This window comes from Cucumis melo, chromosome 1, assembly GCF_025177605.1.
Source record: "Cucumis melo cultivar AY chromosome 1, USDA_Cmelo_AY_1.0, whole genome shotgun sequence".
NCBI classification, from domain to species: domain Eukaryota; kingdom Viridiplantae; phylum Streptophyta; class Magnoliopsida; order Cucurbitales; family Cucurbitaceae; genus Cucumis; species Cucumis melo.
Window position 1 is genome coordinate 4,296,287 of NC_066857.1, and position 14,055 is coordinate 4,310,341.

At 32.2% G+C, this 14,055-nt stretch overlaps 1 non-coding gene across 1 annotated transcript; it reads right to left on the minus strand.

The window, feature by feature from the left end:
- Window positions 1-359: 359 nt before the first annotated feature.
- TRNAP-AGG (transfer RNA proline (anticodon AGG)) lies at window positions 360-431 on the minus strand. Its single transcript has one exon. It is a non-coding gene; the product is annotated as a tRNA-Pro (tRNA).
- Window positions 432-14,055: the final 13,624 nt, after the last annotated feature.

Sequence of the window (14,055 nt, forward strand, 5' to 3'; positions counted from 1 at the left end):
ACATGAAAATGATGACACGTTGATTTGAGTTTTGTAAGTAAATATTGTCTAAGTAAATGTATGATTCAAATCTTCACGTGCCTTAAAAGAAATCTCCATGAGCTTATTTTTTCTCATAAAATTTCATTAACATTCCATGAATTACAGCTAGTATTGTTGTGGCCAACCTGATATATACTTTCGAGAGATTTGATATATATATAAAAAGACAATAGTGTGACATCCTCGTGTATAATGAGATGTTTTAAATAATAATTATTATTAGATACACTTAAATTTAATCATATTATTAACCAAGTGATAACATGCATGGTTAGAAATTTAAAAGGTGTTAGGAGGAAAAAAAATAGAGAAATAAAGGGGCATTCCGAGAATTGAACTCGGGACCTCTCGCACCCTAAGCGAGAATTATACCACTAGACCAAATGCCCAATTTCGACCAAAAGTTTTTATCTTTATAATATATAAAGTAATACATGTCATAGTAAATAATTGAAGTAAGTAAATAGTTAAACAACTAATTAATTTCAAATTAAATTTCGAAGTAACGCATGAAAAATCAAATTTATATAATGTAATGGGGTATTTTCAAAAATATAAAAAGCGACAAAATATTTACACTTTGTAGAATAATTCAAAAAATGAAAAAAAGCCTAGAGGCCCACCATGTACAATACCAAAAATGTCCCGTCAACTACGTCGTCAATAACGCGTGCATAATATATTTGCTATTTATACGCGATCATTTAAATATGGTTCAATATATACGTGATCATTTAGATATGAATATAATTTATACGCGATCGTTTAGATATGCTACAAGGCGATCGTTTAGATATGATTTAATATATACTCGATCGTTTAGATATGGTTCAATATATGCGCGATCGTTTAGATATGACTAGAAGGCGATCGTTTAGATATGGCTACAAGACGATCGTTTAAATATGGTTATAATTTATATGCGATCGTTTAAATATGACTAAAATTTATCTTTTTAATTTCATCGTTTAAATGATTTTTTTAAATAATGATTTTTTTTTAAATCATGGTTTTTTTTCTAAAATTTGGTACACTTGGCTACTCCAATCTAAATGATTTTTTTTCAAGATTCTTTATACACAATCTTTTATTTTTTTTTACACGATCGTTTAAATTTGGCTACTCTAATCTAAATAATTTTTTTCAAGATTATTTATACACAATCTTTTAGATTTTGCTATTTTGTTGTACACAGTCTTATACACAGTTGTTTAGATTTGGTTACCAAATATAAACACGTAAAAAAAAAGAAAAGAAGAAAGACAATGAAAAGAAATTGCAACAAAGTAGAAAGACGATGGAAAGAAATCGAAGTGAAAAAAAAACGAAGAGGAAAAGAAGAAAAACGATGAAAAGATTAAACGATATAAATAAAGAATTGAAAAATAAGAAAGATGATGGAAAGAAATCGCAGAAAAGAAAAGGAGAAAAGAAGAAAGACGAAATCGCAGGGGAAGACGAAAAAACAGAAGGAAGACGAATCGCGAGGAAGAATAGAAAGATGGAAGAACAAACCTGAAATATTTAAAAAATGGCTAACCTTATGGGCTTTGTTACGTGGGCTGTAAATAGTTTACCGTTTTATTACATTTATGTAAGTTTTCCTAATGTAATCTTATTTTGTATGAGTTTTTCCATCATTCGTTATCCAACTATACAATAAGGTTGTATTAAACTTTAATTTCCAAGTTTGTAGATGCATGTCTTGTGAAATACAATTTTCATTTGTATAACCTTATTATATTAGGGGTAATTTTGAAAACTAAAAATTAAATAAAATAATAATAATAAAAAGATTAAAAGAAAAAACACCATGGATGAAATGATAGACAAAGTTATAGCTAAAATCTACTGAATCTTAGAACACGCATGGGTGTACCTAAGAGGTCCAAATGAGATCTCAACGAAGTCCAAGAAGAAAAAGGATTAGACAAACTATCCTTATTGCCTTGTCGGTTCCAACCCATGCTTTTATGAGAACTTGTTTTCTCGAAGGCCTTTGACTCTTTCCTCCTCTCTAGCAGGTTCTATCTTCTTTTTAGGGTTTAGGGTTTAATTACTTAAACAATTTTCTAAGTAATTAAATCCACAAAAAACAAAAATACAAGATTTAGAGAATAAAATCAGTAAAATCGTCTCATTTTAATTAAATCCAAGACGAGCAAGAAACAAACCTATTTAAGGTAATGCTTGACATGGGAGAGACAACATATGATCTAAAGACCCACTTTTGCATGCTTACAATTGAAGACAATTAGGCCATTCGATCATAAATTTATGATTTGGCAACAAAGATTGAGAATAAGATCAACTTTTCCTAATTGGTTCCTGAACACAATATCTCCATGTATATATATATATCTCAAGTAAGTTCATGTGTATTCTTTCACAAAAGCTTAGTTTGTTCCTTCTGTTGAAAACTAATTTAAGCATTAGACTATTTGCTACCTACTTTCGAAAAATATACAAATTAATTGTCGATGGGACGTAAAGGTCAAATGAGTTTCTAACTCGATCAAATATTATCATCATATTATATTCTAAACGTAAAGAATAATCGATGCACTAGTAGAAAAAGGGCCTACAATGACAGTTAAATGCTGTCATTAAAGGTTTTCTTGACAGTCTTTTGCAGTCATTGATGCAGGAGTCATGGAAAGTATTTTATGACAGTTGTAAAAAATTGTCACGAAATGCGGTTTTCATGACATATAATAAATGTCACGAATGAAATATTTTATGACAGATTATAAGTGTAATTATTTAGTTACGATGACAGTTAATAACTATCATAGTTTACATTTTATGACAGGTTGTAACTGTCATTATTTATTTTTGATGATAGTTAATAACTACATTGTTTATATTTTATGACGGAGGATAACTGTCATAGTTTACATTTTATGACGGAGGATAACTGTCATTGTTAATATTATATGACTGATATTTAATGTCATTATTTAAGATTTATGACACTTTTTAACTGTCATTATTTAACTTACCATGACTTTAATTAAATGTCAATAAAACTTTTTCGATGAGAGTTTTATTTTTCAATTTAAATGTCATATTTGTGTTTTTCATCACTATTTTCAACAGTCCTCTTTCTTATTGAATCATGTATTTCTTGTCGCCTTGCCATTACACATACCATTACAGACCAATACAATCATATATGAAAACACAGTGAACGCTTTAATAGAAAGAAACACACTTTGTAATATTGTTTTAATTGTTGGTACAAATATGTTTTGGTACGAACAAACTATTTAAATAACTACATTTAAACAAAAAAATTTCCTACCAAACCAACAAAAAAGCCTATACATCAATGAATTGGCATAAATATGGCTTCATTGCTCCAATGGATTGTGGCAAAACCTAATAAGATAAGAAAAGGAAAAAAAAAATGATTAAACAAGACAACACATTCACCCACATAAACACATCACATTCACTTCATGATGAACAACACACTTCAACAACATAGAGCACATACACACTTCAAGAATAATAACTTCTAAGCTTAGCTAAATTCATCCCACAAACTAAGCTAAATTACATACACACTTCAACAACACTTCATGATCAACAACACACTTCAACAACATAGAGCACATACACACTTCAAGAATAATAACTTCTAAGCTTAGCTAAATTTAGCCCACAAACTAAGCTAAATTACATACACACTTCAACAACACATAAGTGCAAACGCCAAATTAAGCCCATAAAGTTACCTAAATTACATACACACTTCAAGAACACATAATCGCAAACACCAAATTCAACCCACATACTTAACAAAACTCAAAGCTAAAACACCTACAAGCATATCAATGGCTAAAAGTAAAAAATTTATCGAATGATGCACTAGCACAAAATACAAAAGGAGAGAAAACCAACCTTTTGAATGAAAATGGATTATGAAGTGCTGGGATTTGAAGTAGAAGGCTGAGAACAACTTTTAGCGCTTGGAAAGTAAAACAGAGTGCCTCATCTTAGCAAAAAGTGTATTCAAGTTATATATACTAAATCAATGGAGATAATTTGATGAACTTTAAAAACTGCATTTTAGTAATTTCTAAGATAACCTTACCTCATTGATATTAGACATGGCAGCTGTATTTTCCTCCAGCACTGTATTTTCCATGGTAGCTCGAACATAAAAATATGTGACAAAATATGTGACAAAGTATATGACAAAATATGTGACAAAATGTGTGACAAAGTATATGACAAAATATGTGACAAAATGTGTGACAAAATATCTTATTCTAAGCACAATGTACGTGCTTCCCTACAAACTCAACCCACTCAGACCTTATACAATCAATGTCATCCTGTGTGTAAGCACGAGGTGAATCTTTCATATGTAGACAATAAAGTGGTTCTAAATGAGTTTCATTCACAAAAAAGTATATATGCACGCTAGTTTTATAACTGTTATGCTTACTATCTGTATGATAGAAGTACTCCTTGACAATATGATGTCACGCATGAACCGCATCACGTAATAACCACATTCTACTACTCCTGATTGCTTAGGACACTGGAGATACACATACAAATGACTTGACCTATGTTAGAAATATGAATTAATTTACAACCCATAGCAACATAGATATTCACATACCTTCACGACCCTCCAATTTGGTTTTTTCTTGTTCATTATGTTGAACGACCTACAAAACAATATCATAGTTTGAACTACTTAAGAAAAAAGGAAGTAAAGGTAAAAGTAAGTATGACATACCTTTCAACTACTTCGGTTACATCTGGGTCAATATGGTTTTTCAAAGGGTCTATCCAAAAGGCAGCACCCTTCGTAAGGTTTATTACAACCAATGTCCAATGATTCCTAAATATATGTGTGAAACAATAATACTACATCTTAGACTATTGTAAGCACAATTCGTATCAATAACTTTAGGTTATGGACATACCCAGAATTGTAAGGAATCAATAAGAGTTGATCGTAATCTGTTCCAAGTAATCGTGCAGTCAACAATTGGGCGTGTTCTTTTTTAGAACTCCCACAACTAATCGACCCAGCGTCAACGAACTTGTATAGATTCAAAGTTCTTGATGATTCCATACATGTTTATAGATACCTACGAGTGCATTATGTTGGATCTTAATCCAACACTGAATTTCTTAGGGTAAAACTAACAATTTAATTGAAATGAAAACGGCTGTATACAAGGTAAACGAAGAAGCTCAACGATTACGATATGTATTATCCAGAAATGCAAGCGAAGGAGCTCAACGATTACAATATGAAATATCTAAAAAGGTAAATGAAGGAACTCAATGATTGAAAGTGTAAACGAAGGAGCTCAACAATTACAATATGAAATAGCCAAAAAGGTAAACGAAGGAACTCAACGATCAGAATATAAACGAAGGAGCTCAACGATTACAATATGAAATAGCCAAAAAGGTAAACGAAGGAACTCAACGATCAAAAGTGTAAACGAAGGAGCTCAACAATTACAATATGAAATAGCCAAAAAGGTAAACGAAGGAACTCAATGATCGGAAGTGTAAACAAAGAAGCTCAACGATTACAATATGAAATAGCCAAAAAGGTAAATGAAGGAACTCAACGATCGGAAGTGTAAACGAAGGAGCTCAACGATTACAATATGAAATAGCCAAAAAGGTAAACGAAGGAACTCAGCGATCAGAAGTGTAAACGAAGGGGCTCAACGATTACAATATGAAATAGCCAAAAAGGTAAACGAAGGAACTCAACGATCAACAATGTAAACGAAGGAGCTCAACGATTACAATATGTAATTCATAAACGAAAAAGACTATCACAGAAGACTCTCTCTAGAGCTACAATGCCCACTACTTCATGAAAATTTTCCTCCCCTCATCTTTCTCTCCTCTACCTATTTATAACCTTTAGGTGGTCCCCCCTTGTAACAAACAATTCTAACAAAAATGTGGTCCCTCCTATACAACCGACTTCCACCAATTCTTTACTGTTTTCTATCCCTCCTCTGGTATTGATGAATAATAGGGGTCTAACACATTACAAAGACATTGAAAGAAGATAAATTTCAAACAAACTTATAAAGAGTAACACTGTAATAACATATCTTACATTATGTACGCATCAAGGCAAGCGGTAGCTATTTGTCCCTTACGATCCATTTTAGCTTGTTTCCAAACTATGGATCGATCAATTTGATCCGATGACGATGCTTTCTATTTATAGTTAGAACACGAAGCGAACGTTAAAGAATGTGGCAAAAGAGTAACTATAACACAATAAGATATTTAGAATTACATATAATCCTACAACATCTTAAAAAAATCAGCTTACCAACTCTTCCATAAGATTTGCATACCCCTTCCTAGAGGTTCTGTGGTTATACTTATATTTCTTCCGCTTCTCCTTCCCATTTTCACTCTTTTTCTTTACATTTCATTATACAAATTTAATCAATTAGCATATGAAGCTTATAAAATTTCAATTCAAATTTAAAGAAGGATTGGAAGCGTTATACTTTGAAGTCTTCCTTCAACCGAGATGCAACAAACTCAGTCCAAGACTTTGCTAGTTGAAGCAAACCATGTTTTATTTCCAATAATCCCATTTTCGGTAAAATGTCAATGAAGAACAAGCCGATGAGAATAGAGAAGCTTTTATGAAAACTACAAGCATCACATGATTAATGATCCAAACAAAAAAAATCATAAGTATGACACATATGAGAAGTATATGTTAGAATTCATTTTCTAAATTAACGAATGAAAAGGTCTATAAACAGAATTCAATTTCCTTAAAGCAGATCTTACATGACCATCATTGTCTTTTAAAGCATTAAGAAACTGCAAAGCAAACCCCAACAATGATAAGAATAATGTGAACTAAATATAGATATTGTTCTTTATACTCCTATCTTAAGTATTCAAACAAAATAAATTGATTCGTTGAATGACTTAACGAGTGGCGTTGTGAATAGCTTAGTATGATATCGTACATTTGAAACTTTCAACAATAAACTACTACAGATACAAAAGTTATATACATATACGATCATTTATACCTTAGACTGCCATATGATGTAATGTTTCGAAAGCTTGGAAGCGGACAAAAACTGAATCATCATTCAGCATATCGATCAATAAGCTTAAGGCCTCACCAGCGAGTTTAGTTGATAGGATGATGAAATTAAACAAAGCATTACATTCAGACAATGGCAATATAAAACGAAGACTAATTCACAGTCAACATGAGCATGCCTAATTTACTTGCTTTAAATTAATGTTATTAAACTTTCACACTAAATAAGTTTGTGGTGGTAATTTTATTTATTTATTTCTTTTTATTGGGAGAAGAGGGAGGTTGTGTAAAGATGCATAGCTACCTTAAGATTATATAAAAAAGGTAATAGAACTCACATGAATTTCAACGATTTCCTTGTAGAAAGTTCATTTGTTAGTACTCTGCCTCTCTGTTGTTTACTATAATGGCACAAGTGGAGGAGAAAGGCTCGAAAAATGGAAGAGATGATTATATGGAAGATGAAACTCGCAAAATACAGGCAAATCACACTCACTCTTCCCTATACTTTCTATATAGGAAAAAAGAACACGAGACATAAGCATTAGAATTCCCAAGAAGCTATAACAAACATAAAATTATTACCATTATTTGGAACACGAGCAACTGACTTAGTTTCCTCTGAAGCAACACAATCTGAGAACTTCTATCACTTGCAATCCATCCTGATCACCAGATTTAATTACAGATGCAATGATTCCAGAGTTTTAGATCATACAGTTGCACTGAGAGAACCTGTTATTGAACTTAGTACCCATTACAAAATTAGAAATGGACATAGCATAGTATGATAACCAGTCAAGAAACAAACAACTATAACTACAATTTTTATATCCTTGAAAATTTGAAGGTTTAGACAAATGGATTATCATTCCTTGAACTATCATAGAGTAAAATCAGGCAAATAAAATTACTAAGTCAGTTTAATTGGACTAATAACTTTTGACAAAGCAGCTGCCACAAATGGTTGAATAACAAGAGTTTACCCAGAAGTGAAATCGTAATTTTTTTCATAGGAGATGCTTCATCATCTCTATATAACGAGCCATCGAGGACATAGATGGGATTGGGGTGCTTTAGTGCTATTGCATCTTGTTCTACCGTCGACCCATCTTCACTACTAGCCACCGTTGATAACTGATCAAGCAAAAATATTACTCGGTGATGAGCATTTAAAAGATGTATGAAAAGAAAACTAACACAAGAATACCTTTTTAACTGAGCAATGTGTTAAGAGTTCAACAGTCTTTTATGTTTTCCTTCTTCGCCACCGCCAGCAGTAGCTTCGTAGTAATTGATAGGATGAGACGAAACTGAAATTTGTTGTCAGCGGTAGAAATGTCAGCAACAACGAATTGATGTGGAGGATCTTCATATTGTGAATGTTGGTGTTTGGATTTTTAGAGAAGTTGAATGGAATCAAGCTTACCAGATTAGAGCCTTCATCATATATACATCAGCTTTGTGGGTCGAAAGCTTCGTGGGTCGCCGTCTAATTGAGAAATCGAGTAGGGGCCGGCCAAAATGTCGTGGGTCGACATCGATGAGAAACCGAGTAGTGTGATCGAGATGTGCTTTCTTTCGAGGCTCCGTGGTTTGTTGTCGATGAGAAGTGTGACCAGTCGCTAGAGGTGGAGATGGAGAGGATTGAGATTGGGGTTTTTGGAGCCTTTCGTGGAGATGTAGAGAGAAAGAAGATAAGAAAATATATAATTAATAAATTATTTTATTATTTATATTCAATGACAGTTAAAATTTGTCATAGATTTGTGACAATTAAAAACTGTCATAAATTTTTCAAATTCGAAAAATTCCGTCTTTTTCCGATAAAAACGCGTATTTTTACCTTTTATGACAATTTTTTCTTCCCTCCTTTTAATTTTGGATGGAATGAACTGTCATAGTAGATACCTTTTCTTGTAGTGATGATAATAGTGATAGAAAGGGAGAATAAAAAACAAAAGATAAAAGATGTATTAATGAAATGATCAAGTTTTATTGAAAAGCATACAGACATTAGTTTTATATCTTGAAGGCACTTTGCATTGTGGATGTGAATGAATGATATATAAGTATGTGCCATGTGGATCAACCATAGACATCCAATCATAATGTTGTTGCTGTGACAAGAAAGTTGATTGTAAAGCAATGGTTACACACTACCAAATTGCACCTCATTATTGTCTAACTAATCAACTCTACATTCACAAATAAGGTTATTGTCATTTCAAAACCATTGTCATTTCAAAACCTCACACACAAAAAGAAATATAATGAATATACTTGCTATGTGTTGCAAAATAAATTATTATGACTGTGTCTAATAATGGTTTTTTTTCTCAGAGGAATATCATAAGCACCAGACCTCTGGTGATTATATTTTTTTAAATTTGTTTTTTAGAATTTAATTACTGAAAACTAAAATAGAAATGTAATTTTAAAAATAATGTTTCGACTATTTTTAAATTTTAAAAAAGAAAGCCAAAATAACGTAAAGAATGAAATTGTTTATCAACTTGCATGAATGCTTTGATACCATTTTAAATCATTGATTGACTTAAAAGCTCAACTAATTTGATGGATAAAAATATATTTAATATCATATCACATGTTGTATAAACAAGTAAAATATAATACTCGTAGTACTGTTTAAGTACTATTTATAGTCATTGTAAACTAATAATTCATCGTAGATTCAGGAAGGCACAAAACATATGAAAACTCTTTTGGATTGAGGGCTTTGAATATATGATATATTGGTCAATACTGACTAGTTAATAGTGTGGTGTGTATTTTTTAAAGTTGGATGTTCGAACCTTATTTAGCTCAATTTATTGTATAGGAAAAAAAATATCATTATTATCTCAAAATTTCAATCAACGAGTGTTATATTAAATGTAGTTGACGAATCAAACACAGTATATACATTGCATAACGTTGGATAAATTGACTATTATCTCTAAGACTCAAACATTACTAATACAAAAGTGTATTCAATACGACTGCACACATGACATATATTGAGCTGAGAATATATTTATGGACGATATATCACAATTATAGTCAATTAATTCCACTTAATATTACTTTTCTTTTTTTTAGATTAATATGTGAAAAAGAAAATGCACACCTCTTACTCAACAGTAAAGACACTATTATTTTTTAGTGAAAACTCGCTTTGAGAAAATAAATCACCATTTACTCGGAGGAAGAGAAAGTGAGCAAGAGATATTCCATACATTATTATACTCAAATATCGACAAACAAATTTTGGAAGATTTAGTTTTATGATGTTTAAGTCGAGAGAATAATTAGGTTGAAAATCCTATCTAAATAAATTGATTATTTGTTTGTCTACCAAGAATCAAATGAAAATGAAAATAAAAAGCAAACATGGACTCAATTCAACTAGAACATGTATGTACCCGAAGACAAAAGGTCTCGGGTTCAGATCTCCCTACTCCCAAGTTGTATTACTATACCTTTAAAAAACACAAAAAAGTGCATCTAAAAAAAACAAACAACACCTACACAATGTAAGTCAAGAAAATTCATACAATTAATTCAAGTAAAAATTTCAAGAACATTAACATTTTCTCCAAAAAGAAATTTGAACAAAAAAGAAAAATCATCGTTTTGAAATTTAACTTAGAATTTTCATTTTTGAATTGTCGCTCTATCTTAAACCAATGGTGGAATAAATTTTAGATCCATGTGCGTTTCGGTCCCACTTTGATCGACTTTGATAATTTAGAAATAGTTGATTTCTAACAATTGAAAAAATAAAATCCTTTCAAAAACTTAAATACAAAAGCAAGTTAGGTGGTTCTCATGGAAGGAATGGAATCTTTTGTAAAAGGATGTTTTGACGAAAGAGCGCGATTGATGAGGTATGTGAAGGTTTTAAGCGAAGGGACATAATAGGGGCAAAATAGGAATTGTCAAAAATTCTAAGGCCAAGAAGGGAAGAGACTCTCTCTTATCAACAGTTTTAATATAGCAGAGAAGAGACATGATATATTGTAAACTTCAAAAAAGAAAAAAAAAGGGAAAAAGTTGTTGTCACGCGCCCACTTGCAATGCCACCTTCTCACGTTACAAATGCAGATGCGACTTGAGCAGTCCTGCCACCTCTAAGTGAAATGTTAAATCGTTTGGGTCTTAAATTTTAAATTTAACTTAGATTTCAACAACTTTGAAGCTACAAGGGCAGAGTTAAACTTGACAAATAGCATAGTCAATCGATAATAGAATAACATAGATGACAGTTTCATAAAGTAAATAGAGGCAGAGCTAAATCTGCTAAGGATCCCAATCTTAGGCCTGGGGATAAGAAAATATAGGAATTGTATGATACTCGAAGAGAAAGACTGAGAAAGTATATTAGTATAGTTTTAAAGAGAGCTACCTCTCTCCAACGGAAACTAATCCACAAAATTCTGCCTACCATACCCAATTTCATCTTTTCATAAATTTCAACATAAACCAACATGTAAGTGAATAAATACGCCACATTATCATTGCTACTATTCCTAACAATATTACCCCTATTTTCCTACTGATGCATGGGCACTTCCATCATAAACCAATATTATAAAATTATTTCAAGTGCATTCAAAATATTTTCAAGGTAGGATCTCTGCCATGGAAGGTTGGAAAATTCAAGTAGTTAAATGTTAAATAAAACAGTAACGAATAAGATCAGAAAAAAGGGCAGTGATTTTTTTTTGGGAAATTGCCAAAAATAGGTTAACAAAGGAGGGTTAAATGACTTTTGGGATAACTTTTCAAAATGAAGAGTTTTAGGACAATTTAGGTGTGAATGGACAAAAATGCCCTTCATTAAATTTCTCTTTCTCTTTTCCTTTCCCTCTTCCATGTTCGCTTTCCCTTCTCTCCACAATCGATTTCCCTTCTCTTCACGTAGAGTTCCCTTTTCCTTCTCTTTCGCGTAGAACACCTGAAGATACTCCGACCATTCGTTACTTGCCCTTCGTCGGTCGTCCAGTGCATTTCGTCGCTCCTCTTCGAACCATTCAATCAACTTCGAGCGTTTTCTCTTATTTCAGTGAGTTTCATCTCTAACCCATTTGCAATTTATTTGCTATAAATGTTTGGTTGGGGTATTTGTTGCTAGTTTCATCCGTAAATGTTTGGTTTTTGGAATGGACTTATTTGCTGTAAATTAGTTTAGTCAAAGTTTGGTTTAGGTTCTTAGAAAGTTAAATGGGTAGTGAAAAATGAATTGAACTAGAGGATTTAGTTGGGTCAAATAGAAGAGGAGTAAGCAATAGGAATAGAAGGAATAGAGGTTTTTTTTTTTTTTTTTTTTTTTTTTTTTTTTTTTTTTTTTTATCTCGCATGCATCTCACACGTTCCAAACTTTCACTATTTATTTCAAAATGAAATTGGTACACCTCCTAATCCATTTAGAGCGATTCTTTGCATGTTTAGTAAGTCTCTTAGGCCCTTATGCTTTATCTCACACGTATCTCGCACGCATCTCGCACGTTCCAAACTTTCACTATTTATTTCAAAATCAAATTGATACACCTCTTAATCCATTTAGAGTTATTCTTTGCATGTTTAGTAAGTCTCTTAGGCCATCATGCTTTATCTCGCACGCATCTCGCACGTTCCAAACTTTCACTATTTATTTCAAAATCAAATTGATACACATCCTAATCCATTTAGAGCTATTCTTTGCATGTTTAGTAAGTTTCTTAGGCCCTCATGCTTTATCTCGCACATATCTCGCACACATCTTGCAGTTATTTTTGTTATTTCTTTGCATCTCGCAAATATTTCGCATGCATCTCGTAGGTTCTTACGTTCAAATCAATTTTTGCAGGAACTAAAAAACTTAAGGTAGTTTAAGGATGACACATGTTCGGATTTTAGTGCATTACGGTGGTGCATGGGATGAGGGACGAAGAAAATATGAAGGATGAGTGTTAAAAGGCATTGTTGTCAGTAAAGAAATAACACACAAAGATTTATAGGATGAATTATATGACCTTGCAGAAGTTGACCTTACAAAGTTCGACATAAAGATAAGATGTATATATGAGATAAAAGGGGAAAAGGAAGCTCCTCTATTTGAGTTAAGCAATGACCGTGATTTGAAGTTTTATATTCTTAGTGAAAATCTATTGGAGGTCCCCCTATACCTATCATTTGAGCCTACAAGCAATCAAAACAAGAAAGTGTTAAACAAAGATTACAATTCAGTATCTGGGAGCAACCAAGTTCAAAATTTAAACCCTTATCCTCCAATTGGAATGGATACATTACATGATAATGAAGTTGATATTGGTGAAGTTCAGGTTGGCTTGTGTGATAACATGATAGGGACCAATTCGGCTATATGGGAATCATATGAGTCATATCATTCAAAAGATGATACTTTTAAATGGGAGTCAGTTGAGATGAACAATGAATCTTTTGACATCCCACAACAAAGAGATGCTCTTACAAAAGATAGCAAAGGAAAAGGTAAAGTTAACTACAGCTCCTCTAGTCGGAAGTTGAAGACATAAGGAAGTGGTTGGTCCGAAGAAAGCTCTACAAGCGAGGAGTTGGATGTACGACAAATATTTTTTTACAAGAGAGATTTGTCAATGAGATTAAGTGTGTTGGTAATGATTTTTTTTTCAGTTCGTAGTAAAAAAGTCTACAAAAGAGGTTCTTTTTGTTAGATGCATCGATAACAAGTGTGGTTGGAGATTGCGAGCGGTGAGACTGAAAGATTCAAATATATTCAAGATTAAAGAGTATGTAAAAGTTCATTCATGTTCTCTTGAGTTTTTGAATTGTGACCATAGGCAAGCAAAATCTTGGGTTGTTGGAGAATTAATAAAGTCCAAATTCAAGGGAGCCGGTCTCCTATACAAACCACGTGATATCATAGTAGACAAGAGGCAAGACTATGA